We start from the raw sequence: 18,197 nt of genomic DNA on the forward strand, positions 1-18,197 counted from the left end.
ACATGCACACACACACACAAATACACACAAGTGCAGTCTTTAGCAATGTTAGTGAAAAGGGTTTTATTTTTAAAATTCCTTTGCCTTCTAAACACAAACACACACATGCACACACATGTACAAACACACACACACACAACAAGGCAAGACATAAAAAGATACCTTAAATGACAACATTTTATCACTAGAAGAAGAAATATTTGCCCCATGAATGTAGAGCACGAGGTAGATTGTAGGTTCTCTGGCACTGGGTACAATGCTTATTACCTCAGTCTGTTTCTTTAAAATGAGTATGGAAACTTTAGCCCAGATGTGTTCTGAAATGAGACAAATGGTTTCCTGGAAACAACTGTTTGTACTAGAAGGTCATTTCCCTGCATGAAATATAATCCTTCTAGGTGCATACAAATGATAGTCACACCTCAGTATGTGACCAAGGATACCTAGCAATGTGGCCCAGCACAAAGGGTAAACTTATATAAGATATCATGAGGTTGGATATTTCTTTATATTTCTTTTTTGTAAATAAATTGGGCAGTTTTCCAGCATGAACTTGAAGTTGCACAATTTAGGTTCCAGAAATAAGGGTGAACATGCCTGGTAGATACTGTTCAAAGTACCTACAGAATTCTTGTTCATCTCTTCTTGATCATTAGCAAACCTTTTGAATCTATGACATCAACATATCCTGTTTTGACTGCAATCCTTTGTATACTTTTAAAAATTAATAAATAATTTCTAAAAATTGAAATGTGTAAAGCAATAAAGAGAGCCAAAGAGAGTTCTTTTGTTATATATATAATTGCTTGTAGGGGGAGGATACTAATAGTCTAGTGGGAAGACAGGAAGTTAAATAATTAAAAATGATATATTTGGATATATCAAATATATCATCTGATAAGAACTTTTAGAGGAATAAATTTGTAGTAACGTTTTGATGAGATGTTTGAATTAAGTTCAGAATTGCAAATATATGTTATTTAATGGGGTAAACAAGGGAAATACTTTCCTCTATAGTCTTACCATAAAGAAATAAAGTTAAATGCCTGTCAGGTGACACACACTATTAATTCCAGCACTCAAGGTGTAGAGGCTGAATGATTTCTCAAGAATTTGAAGCCATCTCAGTTTGTATAGTTCCAGGACAGTCAGTACTACAGAGAGAGAGACCTTAAATCAAAAAGTAAAGGAAGAGAGAAAGGAGGGATGGAAGGAAGGACGAAAGGAAGGAAGGAAGGAAGCAGTTAGATTCAAGAAAGTGTTCACAGAGATTTTGCTACAATGGGCACCACAGAGTGCAGGATCCTCATTTATATCCCCCCACAATACTTATTTACACGCTCTACATGCAAGTCTTCTATTTAATTTAGATATGCATTTATTTTATCCCAGTCTTAACAATATTTCCTCTTCCCTAATGAAAGGTTTTGAAGAACAACACTAACGCTTTTCTGTACTTTTTATTTTGTCTAAGTGTGTGAATGCAATTCAGGAAGAGATGCCCCATGTGAGTGTGAGGAGGCAGAAGGCAACACTGGATGTTTTCTTCTACTGTTATCAGGTGCATGAATGTCTGTGTGTGTGCATGAGTTTGTGTGTGTGTGTGTGTGTGTGTGTGTGTGTGTGTGTGTGTGTGTGATTTTGTGATAAGTTAGCTTACTAAACCTGGGATGTTGGAGCTTTCTACGTGGCTAGAAAGATTAGAATCTTTTTCATGTGGTGCCTGGAGTTCTGCATTCCAATCTTCATGGTAACCAAGAAAGCAGTTTGCCAACTGAGATATCTCCCCAGTCCCAGCTCTTAATTTTTGTGACAATGAGTTTGTCAAAATTCTCCTATATCACTAATGCTCATAGTGTACATCTAAACAGCGCTTGTCTGACCTATAGGCACAGAGCTGCTCAGCTTGTTTCTTTTAAGAGATTTAGAATTTCAGCACTTAGCATTTAGTGATTTGTTATGACATGCTCACATTTTTGAATATTGGTTCAAATAGTACCGGTAACACTTGTGATAATTATTACTATTTTCCTGCTATGTAACCCTAGTGCCATACTTAAAAATCTATAGACATAAATGTTAAGATGTTAAGACTTATTTTTAACACTAATTTTTTTTATTAATCTCGCTATCATTTTGAATATACTACACTTCCTTATTCTATCTGCTTTGTTATTCACTTTGAATCTAGAAAGGTTCAGTCCTCCAAGTTTTTTATTTTTTAAAGATTAATTTGGATATCTTCTTTTTGTGTTATTTTAAAGAAGGTGTTATTATCCTTTAAGCAAGGAAAAACACTACTGGTGTGTTTATCATCTGTACATGATTGCAACCTTCTGCAAGGGAAGTTCGCATTACTCATCCCTGTATCTATAGCAGCTGGCAAATTGAAAAACCTCAAAATATGGTTGTTGAAATCATAATGTTCATGTTATGCAAGATGGCATTATGACTAACTAATATAATAATTCCATATAAATTGATGATATTTGGTAGATTTTATTAGAAACAGCACTAGATTGAAAGAAGAAAAAGCTGATTTTAGGCCTTGATCTATGGGTGACTTAATAATAGGGAAGAACCATTTTGAACCAGAATCTTATAATCTTTATAAAACAGTCTGTTTTATAAAGTGCCTTGAAGCACTATGATTTCCATGCATTTATCTACTTATCATTGACTCATTATCATATATCATTAAAACCTGTGAAAATATTTTTGGCTAAGAGCTACAAGTGCATACATACACACATACACGCACACACACACACACACACACACATATATATGTATATATGTATGTATATATATGATAGTAATATACATGGAGGTGGGGTGCTTATGAGAAAACCTGTATCCCAAATCAAGTGTCAGAACTTATGTACCTAAAATATTGGTTTAATTTTTAGTTTTGACCTCATAATTTTAGAATACCATATTCTCCTTTTTATATATTTTCCTTGATATGTACATTTTCTTCTCTAATGACACTTACATATTGAATTTATTCCTGCAGTGTTCCAATAATACTTCATAAGTCATTAGCATCTTTGAAAATACTTCATATTTTGTTGTTATTGAAAATTTATATTGTGAGCAAGAGGATTTATGTACATTAGCACACTTAGTTCCCATGCCTTAAATTTGTCCTAACACAATTATTTCATATGCACTATATGGGAATTTTAAAATGTGTTTAGAGTCAGTTAAAATCAGGGAGCATGACCCCACCATGAAGAAAGATGATTAAAAGAGATCACATACTAGTTCAGAATTGTGAATAACAGAAGATTATTTATTTAGGGGTAGACTCACAAATCAATATTCTCTGCTGGAAAGGAGGACGGTAACCGAATCCCACAGCCAGAAAAGAGGCCGGATGTGGGCTTTATATTGGCATAAATGAATATGAGGCCACACCCAAGTGGGCAGGTAACTTAAAGGCTACTACTGGTTGTAGAAATTCCTACAGCACCTCCCCCTTTTGTTTAAATAAGAGAGTTCTAAGTTTAATACAAAATTATATACAGTCAGAACAAATATATCAAGGAAGAAACATTTGATAAGTGTTTCAATAATGAGTTTAAGTCTTATATAATAAATAACTTGACCAAGTCATGAGAGGAAAGGAACTACAACTATTTAGTCTTTAATCCCCATTGAAGATCTGAGAAGGGAAATAATATTACTTAAGTAAACAGAAAGTGCAATCAAGCAACTTCAGAAAATGTACAAGTGACAGAGACAACTGGCTACCAAAGTCTCATTTGCAACTTTGAAGCAACCAACTTTGACTAAGGCCTAGAATAACTGACACACCATTTTCAGAGGCAGAAAACTTTTCAAAACTGTCTTACCTTGTCCTGGAAAGATTTGACAAGATTTTTTGTATCCTGCTTGTCCTGTCTGGACATTGTGCATTTTGTCAGTGGTTGATGCATGGGAAGTTCCTTGCCCAAAGGCCAATTTTGCCAAGAAGAAAACAAGCTCCAAGTGGAGTGTCACCATAGCCATATAAACCTTGCAGAATACAATCCATAGTATTAGCAAAAACGTTACTAAAAGTTAAATATTAATGTAGTCTGCCATATTGATTTATTAATTACCTATTATGAGATCCAGTAATTGTTTTAGGTGTAATAATCTTTATTGTCCAGCAGGTGTCATGGTTGCAGAGTCGCAACTAGCAGCGATGCAACCTGTGGTGGCAGGAAAGGTCTTGAGCTGCTTTAGTTTCCTGCCTTGGTACTGGTTAAATACTGAGAAATATGCTTTGCTTGACAAATTAAAAGCAATTAAATCAACTCCATCCTCGGAGCAAAAAACCCAGAACTCAGGGGCAATGCTCTGGGGAAATTTTCAAGTGGCCACACACAGTAAGCTCTGCTGTGGTGGGGATTCTACAACGAACAAACAAACAAACAAACAGAAAACAGGTAGAAAGAAGGCAGGGCTGGGAGACTTTCTCGGCCTTGGACTGGTTAGGCCTTTAGGTTTGGAGTGGAGTCCAAATCCATGTGGGTCGCCAGATGAAGATGAATGCTTACAAGAAATCCCACACTAGTTCAGAATTGAGAATAATAGAGATTTATTTATTTAGGGGTAGACTCACATACCACAATCCTATGCTGGAATGGAGAACAGCAACAGAATCACGCAGCTGGAAAGAGGCTGGATGTGCACTTTACATTGGCATAAATAGGATAAGAGGCCATGCCCAAGTGGGTGAGTAACTTAAAGGCTACTGGCTGTAGGAATTCCTGTAGCACCCGAGCAGTGCTGTGTGCAACCTAAACGTGTTAGAGAAGAGAGAAATTTCACAAATAACTCAACATTGTAGCTTATCTCAGAAACTGTTTACCATAACTACATTTTATATAACCATGTCTTAAAGGTCTTAAGTAGGCAACTAAATTTTTATGATTTTTATCATAATTTCTCAATAAGCTCAAAAATGATAAATTTGCTGAAAGCCTATACGGTTTCGGTTAGAAAGAATTGTGTCCATACTACTTAAAGGATCACATAAGCAGATAGTTACTTTTTAGAGGTTAAAGTACGTCTGTAGGAGTGATTTAATTTTTTCTTTCAAAACATAGATGGTTCTTCTTTGGATTTTCAGTTACAAAGCAAGAGAACCACAGTGAAATTCACTAACAATTTAGGTTATAGCAATGAATCTGCCTCTGTTGTTCCATATGGGTGAAATGCAATAATTGGAATAAACATTTCATATTCAATTCTTTGCATTAATATCTGTCTATGTAAATGAAAGTTTCTTCTTGTGAGGAGGACAGTGAAGGCTGATGCCAAAATTGATCATTAGAGAGAAATTTGATGTGTTTGATTCAACTTATAGGTTTTAACCTAGGGTTTTATGCCAATACAAGGTCTTTTATTAAATTTATTTTTCTGGGTCACTAGGGTACAAGCCAAGACTCTCAATGAGTTTTATTTTAGGCTCACAGAAATTTCTTTGCTCTAAATTTTCAAAACTGAAATGATTTTCAAAACATTTAGAATAGGTGATATAGGAATAGATTTTATGGTCTCATTCAAGTTAGTACTTTTTCCAAAATTCAATCCACTTTTCCAGAAAAAAAATAGGAGCTACCTGAGCTATGCTATTATTTTTAAACTAATTTTCTGCATGAAAAAATTCATGAGAGAAATCCAGACTATGTATGGTAGCCTTAAACTTAAGGGAACTGCAGCGCGTTGTGATCTTTGGTCAATGAAAGAATTAAGAAATGGCCAAACTTCCTCCAGGCAAGAGGGCCACATTGATTTTACAGAACAAAGGACAAAATAAATAACATTTTATATGCTACTGTGGTCAAGTGTATGCCCTACATACCTGTGAACTCGGATTCAGAGGAAGTAAAGAAAAAAGAACAATATCCTGAACCCCTATGTTAGTGTAAACCCACCTTGTGTCAATACTTAGTTGATTTTGTTCTTTTTTTTTTTTTTTTTTGTCTTCAGAAACATTTCTGCCATTGAGGAATTTTAGACATTTGAAGTAATCCTGATTCACAGCTCATCACGAAGGAAGCATACTGGAAAGAGATGATAGGGTGGCATGAATAGAGGAATGCAGGGAAAGTGTGGACAAAAGGCGTAAAAAGTACTGTGGAGATGCTAGAGTTGACGTTTTCACATGGGCATTGTTTAAATAAGGCATGGTCATGACTGCTCCGCACATATCTTTATGTTATTTATGAGATGAGTACTTTGCCCAAGACCCATTATTTTGAAAATTATTAAAATTATCTGTATTGCTAACTGCTAGAAAAGTGTCACAATATGTATGTCAACTAATAATAAATATGTACATATTCTATGCAGGAAATAATATACTTTTAGGGAATCAATGAAATTGATCTTAGTTACCTCTTAAATTTACATACATATGATTCCCAAGATTTGGCCTATTTTGCTTGGTGCTATTGCAGGTGCTATATTAGCTCTGCCAGTGATTATGATTAGATAGCACCTCAGGAGGATAACTCAACTACTTTTCTTGGGAGCTCACTTAAATCTCACATAGCATGCAACTGTTTATACCATAGTGATATTCAAATATCTATCTCTAGTCGAGAAACTGACAGGACATCATAGTAATATTTATGCTAATCTATATTTAGGAAGACTTAGTTTGCATATACCACCTACTAGTTTGTCATCCAGGCATTCCAAAGGAGAAGCTCTTTGTGTGGTAAGAAAATGGTTTATTTGGTATGGGATCATGAAACTAACTGGCAAATATGCTAAAACTCTCCAAAGTATTGTCTGGCCAGTGTGAACCCTGTGCAATGTGGTGCTATTTTTCTTGATGATTCTCAGTCTCTTGAATGCTTCTTGATTTGTTGAACACCAGATGTTAGGTGAAACCACAGGTCACATTCATGAGTGTCCTGAATTCTCCAAATTTCCTATGCATTTATGAGGCATTCTAGCCTAGAGACTCAAATGCCAGTTCTTTCTCTTAGGACCAAAACCAGCAAACAAACAAACAAAAACAAAAATCAAAAATAAAAGCAAAGCAATACATGTAGCAAAAAGGACCTTAGGGCATCCCCTTGTTGCAAGCTGGTTTTGTTGTTGTTATTGTTCACACCTGACAGGATCACATATGGTGTGAGAATAAAACAATCCTGAAAACTAAAACAGCTCATTGCATTCCTATCCAATGTGTTCTCTGCTGCAGTCAGAGGTCTTTAAACAACATTAATTAGCGTATGATAATTCTGTAGACAAAAAATTTTCAGTGCCTTTTCTGCTGTTTTGTTTGTTTGTTTTGCAGTCAAAATCCCTTACTTTAACGTAGAAAACCTTTCTTGCACTGCATCTTCCAGACTCTTCTGATTAAGACTTCCCATTCTGGCCCCCACAACACACACCTTGTCATGCACAAGACTACTGACTTACACCACACCAGGATTTCCTCTTGCTCACTCTTCTTTCTCTATTCCCATGTTTTGCTTATTTCCTAGCCTTGCCTCCCCTCAAATACTGTGATCTTTGGAGAAAGCATACATACTTTCTCTATGACTACCTTCAGAATGCTACTCATTTTTTCCTCCATTCACTGCTGCTGATTAAAGTCTGAATGATGACCTTTCTTTTTCTCTTGTTTTCTCTGGTGGGACTGATATTTCTCAACTGATCTTTGTGTCCACTTTTAGATTATTTCATGCTCACTTAGGGTCTGTATTTTTTTTTCAATTGAAAACAAAAAAATGTATTAGAGTTTAATAATGCTTGAATCCTGTTATCTTTACTGATCCAAAAAACAGGGCATAATAAGTGTGATTACTCAAAAATTGGAAGGAATATTAATCATCTGACTTTTGAAAAATATTTATGCACTTCCCATATTCATTCAAAACAGTAAACACCTTAGTGCATTATATGATCAGATAAATTAGAATTAACTTGAATGACCACTGCATATTTACTCTCTGAGGTCAAGCTAATCATCATTTAACTTTCTTTACATAGTATTTAATGCAGAGTGGTATGAACTCTAACATTACATATTATATGATTGTACTCACAATGAGGAAATATACAATGGTGAGTAGAGGACAGCATTAGTTAGGTTTCTGACACTGATAAAATGCCATGACCAGTGCATATAAGGAGAAGTGTTTGTTTGTTTGTTTTTTTTTTTTTTTTTTTTTGCTGTAATTGTTCCAGAGGACTAGAGTAAACTATGGCAGTGAGGAATAGCTAGGCAGGCTTTCTGGAGCAAAGAGCAAAGCACTTACATTCTCAACTCAACCATGAAGCAGAAGAGTAGGCTGGAGGTGGCACTAGGTGTTTAATAGTAAAACCCATCCCCAGTGACATTCACCTCTTTCCTTCCTCTCCAGTGACTGCACCTTCCAAATGTCCCCAGACAGCATCATTAAATAGGTACCAAATGTTAAAATGTTTGAGCCTATGTAGTGTAATCTCACTAAAGCTACCATGTGTGTGTGTGTACATGTGCTTATGTTTTGGAAGTAAAGTGTTTATCTTTCTCTACTCCTCAGCCTATAGTGAGGATCAATATCAGAGCTCAGCTCAGCTCAGGCACTAGAGAAGTAAATATTTTGAACTTTAATATGCCTTTACCTGTAGTCAAAAATCTGGTTTTGGTGTAAAACCTAATGCCTTTGACTTAAAAAGTAATTAACTACTTCCTCAGATTTCACTGTACCTTTCTAGCTACATTTCCATGCAATGCCAGGGAACAACTTTGCCTCTGTAGAGGGAAAAAAAAAACCTGTGAAGATTGTTTCGAGTAAGAAAGTCTCCGTCAGGGTAGCCAGTGCACTCCACTGAGAGATCTGTATCCTGAATCTCAATACTTTCATTAGGTAGGATCACCTTTTCTCCATAGAGAAGTGACCTTATCACTTCTTTCTTCTTGGTGAAGTCATTTTTATAAAATGCAGTGAGTAAGAATGAAACACACTTCAATTTTTCTCTTCAAAATTGGCGTGAAAAGAAAGCCTAACATTTCTTAATACACCTAAAGAAGGGCATAACTGAAGAATCACAGTTGCATTTTGAACTCGGAAGGAAGCCATTTTTATGTTCTGAGAGAGATTGAAATTAACCAGCTATTTATAGCAGCCTTGATAGTTTTCAATCTTGTTTTAAAATTGTTTTTATTTTATTTTATATTTCATGTGTATGAGTGTTTGCTTTGCATGTATTTATATGCACCATGTGCATACTTGGTGTCCATAGAGGGCAAAAGACAGTATCAGGTAGATCCCCTATACTTTGAGTTACAAGCGATTGTGAGGCACCATGCATGTGCTCGGTATTAAACTCTGCTCCTCTGAAAGCACAGGAGCTCTTAAATGCTCAGCTCTATTTCCAGACCCAAACATTGTTTTAAAAACTGCTTATTTCATGAATATGTTCTGAACACCCACTGTGTGCAGGCCACTATATTAGTTAAGAGGAATGGACTTTTAAATAAGGGAGCAGAGAAGCTGCCTCTTATGAAGTATTTAATTAAATGTGCAAAACAGAAAACAAGGACAACAAATACATAATTTAAATTAAACAATGGTCATTATGGTTATGATTTATAAACAAACAAATGCTATATTCAAAGTTTTTGCCCACAGACAGATGTCTATATCTTCCTAATATGTTCCCAATGATAAACGAAAGAAGGATTCTACCAACATTCACCCTGGGGAATCAAAGACTTTTGGACATGCTGTACTCTGCTGAAACAATTGCAGGTTTGAGAAGGAAGCAATCAGCCAAAGAGGAGCATGACACTTATGTTTAGTTATTAATGAGAGGATGTTTCAAATCCTAAGGATGAGAATGTGGTCTAATGGGGTGTGGTATCATGTGTTTGACTTAATTTTTATGTGAACAAGGGTAGTGGAACACAAATGACCACTTGGTGTAAAGAGGGGTGCAGTCTCCCAGGATGTAGTAAAAAAGCCAGAGTGGACTAAATGAGACACCTAAGAGACATGGCATAGTTTCATCAGGGAAGCACAAGGAACAGTGCAGTTGTCTGTTGTAGTGAAGAAGCGAGCAGGCCTGCTTTTTGTCCTGCCTAAGTCCCACATGGCTAGCTTTACACCAGAAATAACAACACACAAATTGTATTCATTTAAACACTGCTTGGCCCATTAGCTCTAGCCTCTTTTCGGCTAATTCTCACATCTTGCTTTAACTCATATTTAGTAATCTGTGCAGCACCACGAGGTGGTGGTTTACCAGAAAAAATCCTAACCTGCGTCTGTCTCGGGTGGGAGAATCATGGCATCTGCCTCACTTCCCTTCTTCCCAGCATTCTGTTCTATCTACTCCACCCACCTAATTTTCTGCCCTATCAAAAGACCAATGCAGTCTCTTTACTAACCAATGAAAGTATATGAGAGTTCAGTGACTCAAGAGAATGTCCAGGAAGACTCTACCTGAGAGAATATTAGGTTACACCAAAGCCACTTGATGGAATTCTTTAAGACGAGATGTTGGTGTTCACTCTACCAAGGGTTTTGAGACTCTGCTGTAATCAATAGTGCGATTGTTGAGCTCTGTTTGAGATAACAGTGATTGATTGAGTGTCCCAGCCTAGAGTGTGCGTAGATACTGTGAAAAATCCAGGGAGAATGAAACAGAAACAGAATGGGAAATTTACATCTTTATAGACGGGTTCTTGGGGTAATTCTTGGATCCCTCATGCTTCCTAGACAGCAGAGAAGAGGGCATGAGTGATGCAGGGTACTGAGAGACTGTTATTATATGATTATTTATTCTGTTATTTTTAATCCAAGGTCTTATATGTAGCCTTGGCTAGCCACAAATATACATTCTTCCTCTCTTGTCCTGCCAAGTGCTGGTATTATAGGCATACACTATCACTTCTGGCATGAAATGTTAAATAAATTACCTTAATAATTAAGTTAGGATCATCTCAAACTATGACAATATTGAAAACTTCCATACATTAGATGACATTAAGTGTATGATTGAACCTGATAATATAACGTTCACTGTGGAAAAAAAGAAGAATAATGCACTGAAAGTGGAAGTAATGTTTATAAGCTCACTAGAAAGGTGTTTCTACTATTGTTCTGTTTGCATTTTCATAGCAGTGTGAGCCATGAGATTCTTTGTAGGCAATATCCATCCACTTATTTTCTTCTGCATTTAAAAAATCTATTTTCCTATGTAGAAATTTGAGTACTTACTAGGATTGTCTGTAAAGTAAGAAAATCATAGAGTGAATTTCATTAGATGTTTATGAATGTTACTAAACAAATTTCTCATGCATTGAAGATAACATGAAATCTATTGAACAGTGCCAACAAAGATGATCCAGTTTGAAGGAAATTCTCTAAAACAGTATCCTTTACATTATAAATGCATGATTGTTTATTGAATTTTATTATGACAATTACCTCATCCTAAGAAAAGGGTCTTAATTATAGTTAGTACATAGTAGGCATTATTCTTATTTTTATATATGTGTATGTATGCACACATCAGCAAGGACTCAAACCTAGGCCCACATGTAAACTAGACGAGTCCTCTACTATTCTACTAGACAAGTCCTCTAAGTTATTTTCATCACCAACTCTGCTCTTATTTTTAATGGGAGAGGGGAAAATTTCAAAGGTATTATCTTTAAATTTACTTTTAAGAAAAGGAAAGAAATATATACAATAAATAAGTTCTATATAGCCTGTATAATATTATAAATGCTTTATTCTACATTGTTGACCTATGTACTACCTAATGCACTATCTCTGTTTTTATTATTGCATTAAGGTCCGCAGAAACCTGAAAACCTATGACCTATAATTCTGCATGTTGCATTAACATTGGTTAATAGCATACTATTAAGTGGCTGATACCAATGGTAAAGTCACTGTAATTGGCAGCATCAGAGTTCAATGAGGTTGTCTTTGGTCTGTACAAGAAGCATGTCAATCTTTCTGAGGCTATGAGTAACAGTGTGTAATTTTGCAAAGAAGAAGTACATGCACACTATAGGGAAATTAGAAACCAGACACAAAGGGCAACTAATAACATAATACTCACTTGAAAATAAGCATTGTATAAATAGATACCTTAGTGTACAATTCATCCAGATTCTCCCTTTCCCTCCCTCCCTCCCTCCTTCCTTCATTTTTGTCCCTTTCCCTACCCATGCCCCAATTCTTCTCTCTCTCTCTCTCTCTCTCTCTCTCTCTCTCTCTCTCTCTCTCTCTCTCTCTCTCTCTCTCTCACACACACACACACACACACACATTAAAATATTATCCCTTTAATTCCATTTTCACTAATGGTATATCTTAAGTATCTCCCTAAATCTGTTCCTTTTAATAGTATAATTTTCAATATCCAGATATTATGGCTTTTAAAACCAGTAGAAGAAGCATGTTTTTATACAACATGTGGCTTATTCATAAAAACTTTCATCTGGGATGTGAATACTCCATTTTATCTGTAAAATTTGTTTTAATCACACATTTATTTGCAATTGTTTTAGATAGCAGAATTGTGTTTCTACAGGGTGAATATCATCAAAGGATGGTGTGTGTGTGTGATCATGCAGCCCATTTTGTTGTACAATTATAAATGTTAATTAAAATAAAAAGGATCACATCCTCTTCCTATGATGATTTTTAGTACATAAGGTTATATTATAATATTATGATTTTGATTTATGTTTCTAAAGTTTTGTGTAGATAACTTCAACAACATGTTTGTCATTATTTAAGTGTAATTTACAATAAATTTCTTTAGTTAATAACTGAGCCATTTGTAATTGGCAAGAAATAGGCTAAAAGTCTCTGACCTACACAGGTGGACAATCGTGAATAGACAAAGGGACAATGGTTCTACTCCCTTTAAATCAGATTCTTTTGTAAAAAAAATAAAAAGAAAAGAAAGAAAAGGACAGTTACTCTAAAAATAATGTATTTAGGAATCTGAACTTTTCTTAAGTTGAACATAAAATTGCTTGAGCAGTGATCCCTTGAGAAATGGTCTTTGTATTACCTGGAATTAATGATCATATCCTTCCTTAATATCCTGAGTTCTCTGGACCAAGTTAGACATCATCTGCATTGTATTCACTGGTCATTAGCTAGAGAGATGATGGATTTGGTGAAAGCATCATTGCTGCTCCAGTGATAATTGGGACCCCGTGAGATGTTCTACTTGCTTTATTTTCTTGATTGTTTACTTAACACTGCTGATTAAGAGGATACTGGGAAGGCTTTTTGCTTCTAGATTCATAATTATGAAATATCACTTCTAAGCATTTAAATATGCAAGCACACATATTTTGAACAAAGAAAGGAAAGAGAATATTCTTATAATTGTGTTGACCGGATATGAGATGTAATGAATTCTTATCTATGTGGAGTTAAAACACATTTTCTGAGACCATCTTAGATCCTAATATAAATGTAGAATTCTGTGTCCAGCATATGTGTATAAGTGTGTGTGATCTGGTTACACAACTGCTTTTCAAGGATGCATGTGTGTGTGGGGCTGATTTTGTAAGAAGCCAGATTGTAACACATAGTTTGGGAATAACAAAAGTCCTTTAAATACTTTCCTAAGTTTTGTTTTAGAAGATGGGAATAAAAAAAAGTTTTTGTCTTATCTAATCTCTTTTGATATTCAAGCTTTTAAACAAGCATTCATTACTATGTCAACCACCCCATTTTATTGATAGTCTCCTTTAAAATTTTGATTTAAGAAAAGACATCTTTCTTTCTCCTTCCTTCCTTTCTTATTCATTTCTACTTTATTTCTCTCTCTGACTTATCTCTTCCAATGATCTCTCTCTCTCTCTCTCTCTCTCTCTCTCTCTCTCTCTCTCTCTCTCTCTGTGTGTGTGTGTGTGTGTGTGTGTGTGTGTGTGTGTGTGCATGCATCAAAGACTTTCTCTGTATGGGTGCACATTTGGAAAACCCTGAAGGTAGAGGTCAGAAGATAACTCTTAGGAGTCAGTTCTCCTCTGGCACAAAGTCTTGTAGTGAGACTTGGCAGCAAACACCATTACATAATAAGCCATGTTGCTTTTTTCCCTTATACTTAATTTCTCCTTTAAAGTCTATTAGAATTCTTTGGTATTTTATTTGGAAGAAATAAATAAATATGCCCAAATAACTTTTTAAATATTAAATGACAGCAGCAACAAACATTTATTTTGTCATCAAGCTAATACTTTGAAATAAATTTTAAATATGAACAAATTATAGCTTCAACATCTTATAAACTTTTTTCCTTGGTAACTGCATGAGGAAATTTATTTGGCTAAGTAAATATGTTTATTTAATATGGAGAGCAAAAACAAGTTCAAAAACAATCATAAAGATTGATGACTACTCCTCCTTAGTGAGTATATATATATTTATATATTATATTCACATATAATACATACATATATGATAATACATACATACATAAAACATATACCACACTAGACACTGCATTCGATGAACTTAACTTTTTTTAAAACCACAAAATATAATTTACAATATAGTAAGGACTATTTTATTTTTGATGTAAAGAAATCAAGGTCAAATCATTAAATTATTTATTTTGATTTAGGCCAGTTCTTTTCTCAGATGTTTACATGTTGAATAAGCAAGTAATGTTTACATTAGTTTTCTTTTTTTTTTTTTTTTTTTTTTTTTTTTTTTTTTTTTGGTTTTTCGAGACAGGGTTTCTCTGTGGCTTTGGAGCCTGTCCTGGAACTAGCTCTGTAGACCAGGCTGGTCTCGAACTCACAGAGATCCGCCTGCCTCTGCCTCCCGAGTGCTGGGATTAAAGGCATGCGCCACCACCGCCCGGCTACATTAGTTTTCTGAACCTCTATTTCTCCTCACTAAAGATCCATAAGTTTTGTGGAGTCTAGATTCTGTGTTCTAGCTTTGGGAGCATTCTTAGAAAATGTAAGTGGCCCTATTATTCCGATTATTTCTACCTTTCCAATAATTTTGTAAGTCTAACCACTCTGTAAATGTTCTTCTTCTATCACTAGCATGGATTTGATTCTTTCCACAGGAATCCTGGGATCACAATGTGGCTGTCTAATGAGCTGAAGCTTTCTGTCTTTGTTCATTGGTGTGAATGGAGATAAAATGCTATGGAGCTAGTTATGAAGTCCTGTAATTGAGTGCTGAACTTTCTTTTCTTAAAAAAAAAAATGAGCTATCTTTTTTTGAATTTTTATTTTTTTATTATTTATTTATTATTTAAAGATTTCTGACTCCTCCCCACCACCACCTCCATTTCCCTCCCCCTCCCCCAATCAACTCCCCTTCTCTCATCAGCCCTAAGAGCAGTCAGGGTTCCCTGCCCTGTGGGGAGTCCAAGGGCCTTCCATCTCCTTCCAGGTCTAGTAAGGTAAACATCCAACCAGCCTAGGCTCCCACAAAGCCAGTACATGCAGTAGGATCAAAACCCAGTTCTTGACATCTTAGTAGTCCTCATTGTCCGCTATGTTCAGCGAGTCCGGATTTGTCCCATGCTTTTTCAGACCCATTCCAGCTGGCCTTGGTGAGTTCCCTATAGAACATCCTTATTGTCTCAGTGTGTGGGTGCACCCCTCGCGGTCCTGGGTTCCTTGCTCGTGCTCTTTCTCTTTCTGCTCCTCCTGATTTGGACCTTGGGGTTTCAGTCCGGTGCTCCAGTGTGGAACTCTGTCTCTGTCTCCTTTCATCGCCTGATGAAGGAAAATATACAGGAGGATAACTATATGTTTTTCTGTGGGTTCACATTCTTATTTAGCTTCTATAGGATCACGAATTATGGGCTAAATGTTCTTCATTTATGGCTACAAACCAATTATGAGTGAGTACATCCCATGTTCCTCTTTTTGGGTCTGGCTTACCTCACTCAGGATAGTGTTTTCTATTTCCATCCATTTGCATGCAAAATTCAAGGTGTCATTTTTTTTTTACTGCTGAGTAGTACTCTAATATGTATATATTAAACACTTTCTTCCATTGAAGGGCATCTAGGTTGTTTCCAGGTTCTGGCTATTACAAACAATGCTGCTATGAACATAGTTGAGCATATACTTTTGTTGTATGATAGGGCGGGCATCTCTTGGGTATATTCCCAAGAGTGGTATTTCTGGGTCCAGGGGTAGGTTGATGCCCAATTTCCTGAGAAACTGCCACACTGCTTTCCAAAGTGGTTGCACAAGTTTGCATTCCCACCAGCGATGGATGAATGTACCCCTTTCTCCACAACCTCTCCAGCAAAGGCAATCATTGGTGTTTCTGATTTTAGCCATTTTGACAGGTGTAAGAAGGTATCTTAAAGTTGTCTTGATTTGCATTTCCCTGAACGCTAAGGAAGTTGAGCATGACCTTAAGTGTCTTTTGGCCATTTGAACTTCTGTTGAGAATTCTCTGTTCAGCTCAGTGCCCCATTTTATAATTGGGTTGATTAGCCATTTAGTTTCTTGAGTTCTTTATATATTTTGGAGAGCAGACATTTGTCAGTTGCGGGGTTGGTGAAGATCTTCTGCCAGTAAATGGGTTGCCTTTTTGTCTTAGTGACAGTGTCCTTTGCTTTACAGAAGCTTCTCAGTCTCAGGAGGTCCCATTTATTCAATGAGGCCCTTAATGTCTGTGCTATTGGGGTTATACATAGGAAATGGTCTCCTGTGCCCATGTGTTGTAGAGTAATTCCCACTTTCTCTTCTATCAGGTTCAGTGTGTTTGGACTGATATTGAGGTCTTTAAACCATTTGGACTTGAGTTTTGTGCATGGTGATAGATATGGATCTATTTTCATTCTTCTACTGATTGACATCCAGTTTTGCCAGCACAATTTGTTGAAGATGCTCTCTTTTTTCCATTGTATACTTTTAGCTCCTTTATCAAAAATTAGGTGTTCATAGGTTTGTGGGTTAAAGTCCGGGTCTTCTATTCGGTTCCATTGGTCGACCTCTCTGTTTTTATGCCAATACCAAGCTGTTTTCAATACTGTAGCTCTGTAATAGAGTTTGAAGCCAGGAATGGTAATGCCTCCAGACAATCCTTTATTGTAGAAGATTGTTTTGGCTATCCTGGGTTTTTTGTTTTTCCATATAAAGTTGATTATTGTCTTCTCCAGATCTGTGAAGAATTTTGATGGGATTTTGATGGGGATTGCATTGAATCCATAGATTGCTTTTGGTAGAATTGCCATTTTTATTATGTTGATCCTCCCAATCCAAGAACAAGGGAGATCCTTCAATTTTCTGGTGTCCTCTTCAATTTCTTTCTTCAAAGACTTAAAGTTCTTGTCAAATAGATCTTTTACTTCCTTGGTCAGAGTTACCCCAAGATATTTTTTCTATTTGTGGCTATCGTGAAATGTGACATTTCTCTGATTTCCCTATCTACTTCCTTATCCTTAGTGTATATGAAGGCAAGTGATTTTTTGGAATTGATCTTGTATCCTGCCACATTACTAAAGGTGTTTATCAGCTGTAGGAGTTCTTTGGTAGAGTTTTTGAGGTCGCTTTTGTATACTATCATATCATCTGCAAATAACGGAAGTTTAACTTCTTCCTTTCCAATACGAATCTCCTTGATCTCCTTATGTTGTCTTATTGCTATTGCTAGAACTTCAAGCACTATATTGAAGAGGTATGGCGAGAGTGGAAGCCTTGTCGTGTTCCTGATTTTAGTGAGATGGCTTTGACTTTTTCTCCGTTTAATTTAATATTGGCTGTCGGCTTGCTGTATATAGCTTTTATTATATTTAAAAATATAAGACCTTTCACTCTAAGACCTTTCTCATAAAGGGGTGTTGAATTTTGTCAAATGCTATTTCATCATCTAATGAAATGATCATATGTTTTTTTCTTTCAGTTTATTTATATGATGAATTACATTGATAGATTTGCGTATGTTGAACCAGCCCTGCATCTCTGGAATGAAGCCTACTTGATCATAATGGATAATTTTTCTAATGTGTCCTTGGATTCAGTTTGCCAGTATTATATTGAGAATTTATCATCGATTTTCATGAGTGAGATTGGACTGTAATTCTCTTTCTTGGTTAAGTCTTTGTGAGGTTTTGGTATCAGGGTGACTGTAGCCTCATAAAAGGAATTTGGCAATGACTCCTCTGTTTCTATATTGTGAAATTCCTTAAGATATAGGTATTAGCTCTTCTTGGAAGTTCTGGTAGAATTCTGC

The 18,197-nt window shown here is 35.9% G+C and overlaps 1 protein-coding gene across 4 annotated transcripts in view; it reads left to right on the forward strand.

Moving 5' to 3' along the window:
• Positions 1–18,197, forward strand: part of Lrrc4c (leucine rich repeat containing 4C) — a 1,351,357-nt gene that overhangs the window by 363,457 nt on the left and 969,703 nt on the right. The window contains exon 1 of one of the 4 annotated variants that reach the window (XM_075961512.1): positions 4,621–4,725. The exons of the other annotated variants lie outside the window; for them this stretch is intronic. The gene's annotated coding sequence lies outside the window, so the exon portion shown is untranslated. Of the gene's footprint in view, positions 1–4,620; positions 4,726–18,197 lie in introns of those variants that run through there. 4 annotated transcript variants of the gene reach the window in all.

This window comes from Microtus pennsylvanicus, chromosome 2 (assembly GCF_037038515.1).
Source record: "Microtus pennsylvanicus isolate mMicPen1 chromosome 2, mMicPen1.hap1, whole genome shotgun sequence".
NCBI lineage: Eukaryota > Metazoa > Chordata > Mammalia > Rodentia > Cricetidae > Microtus > Microtus pennsylvanicus.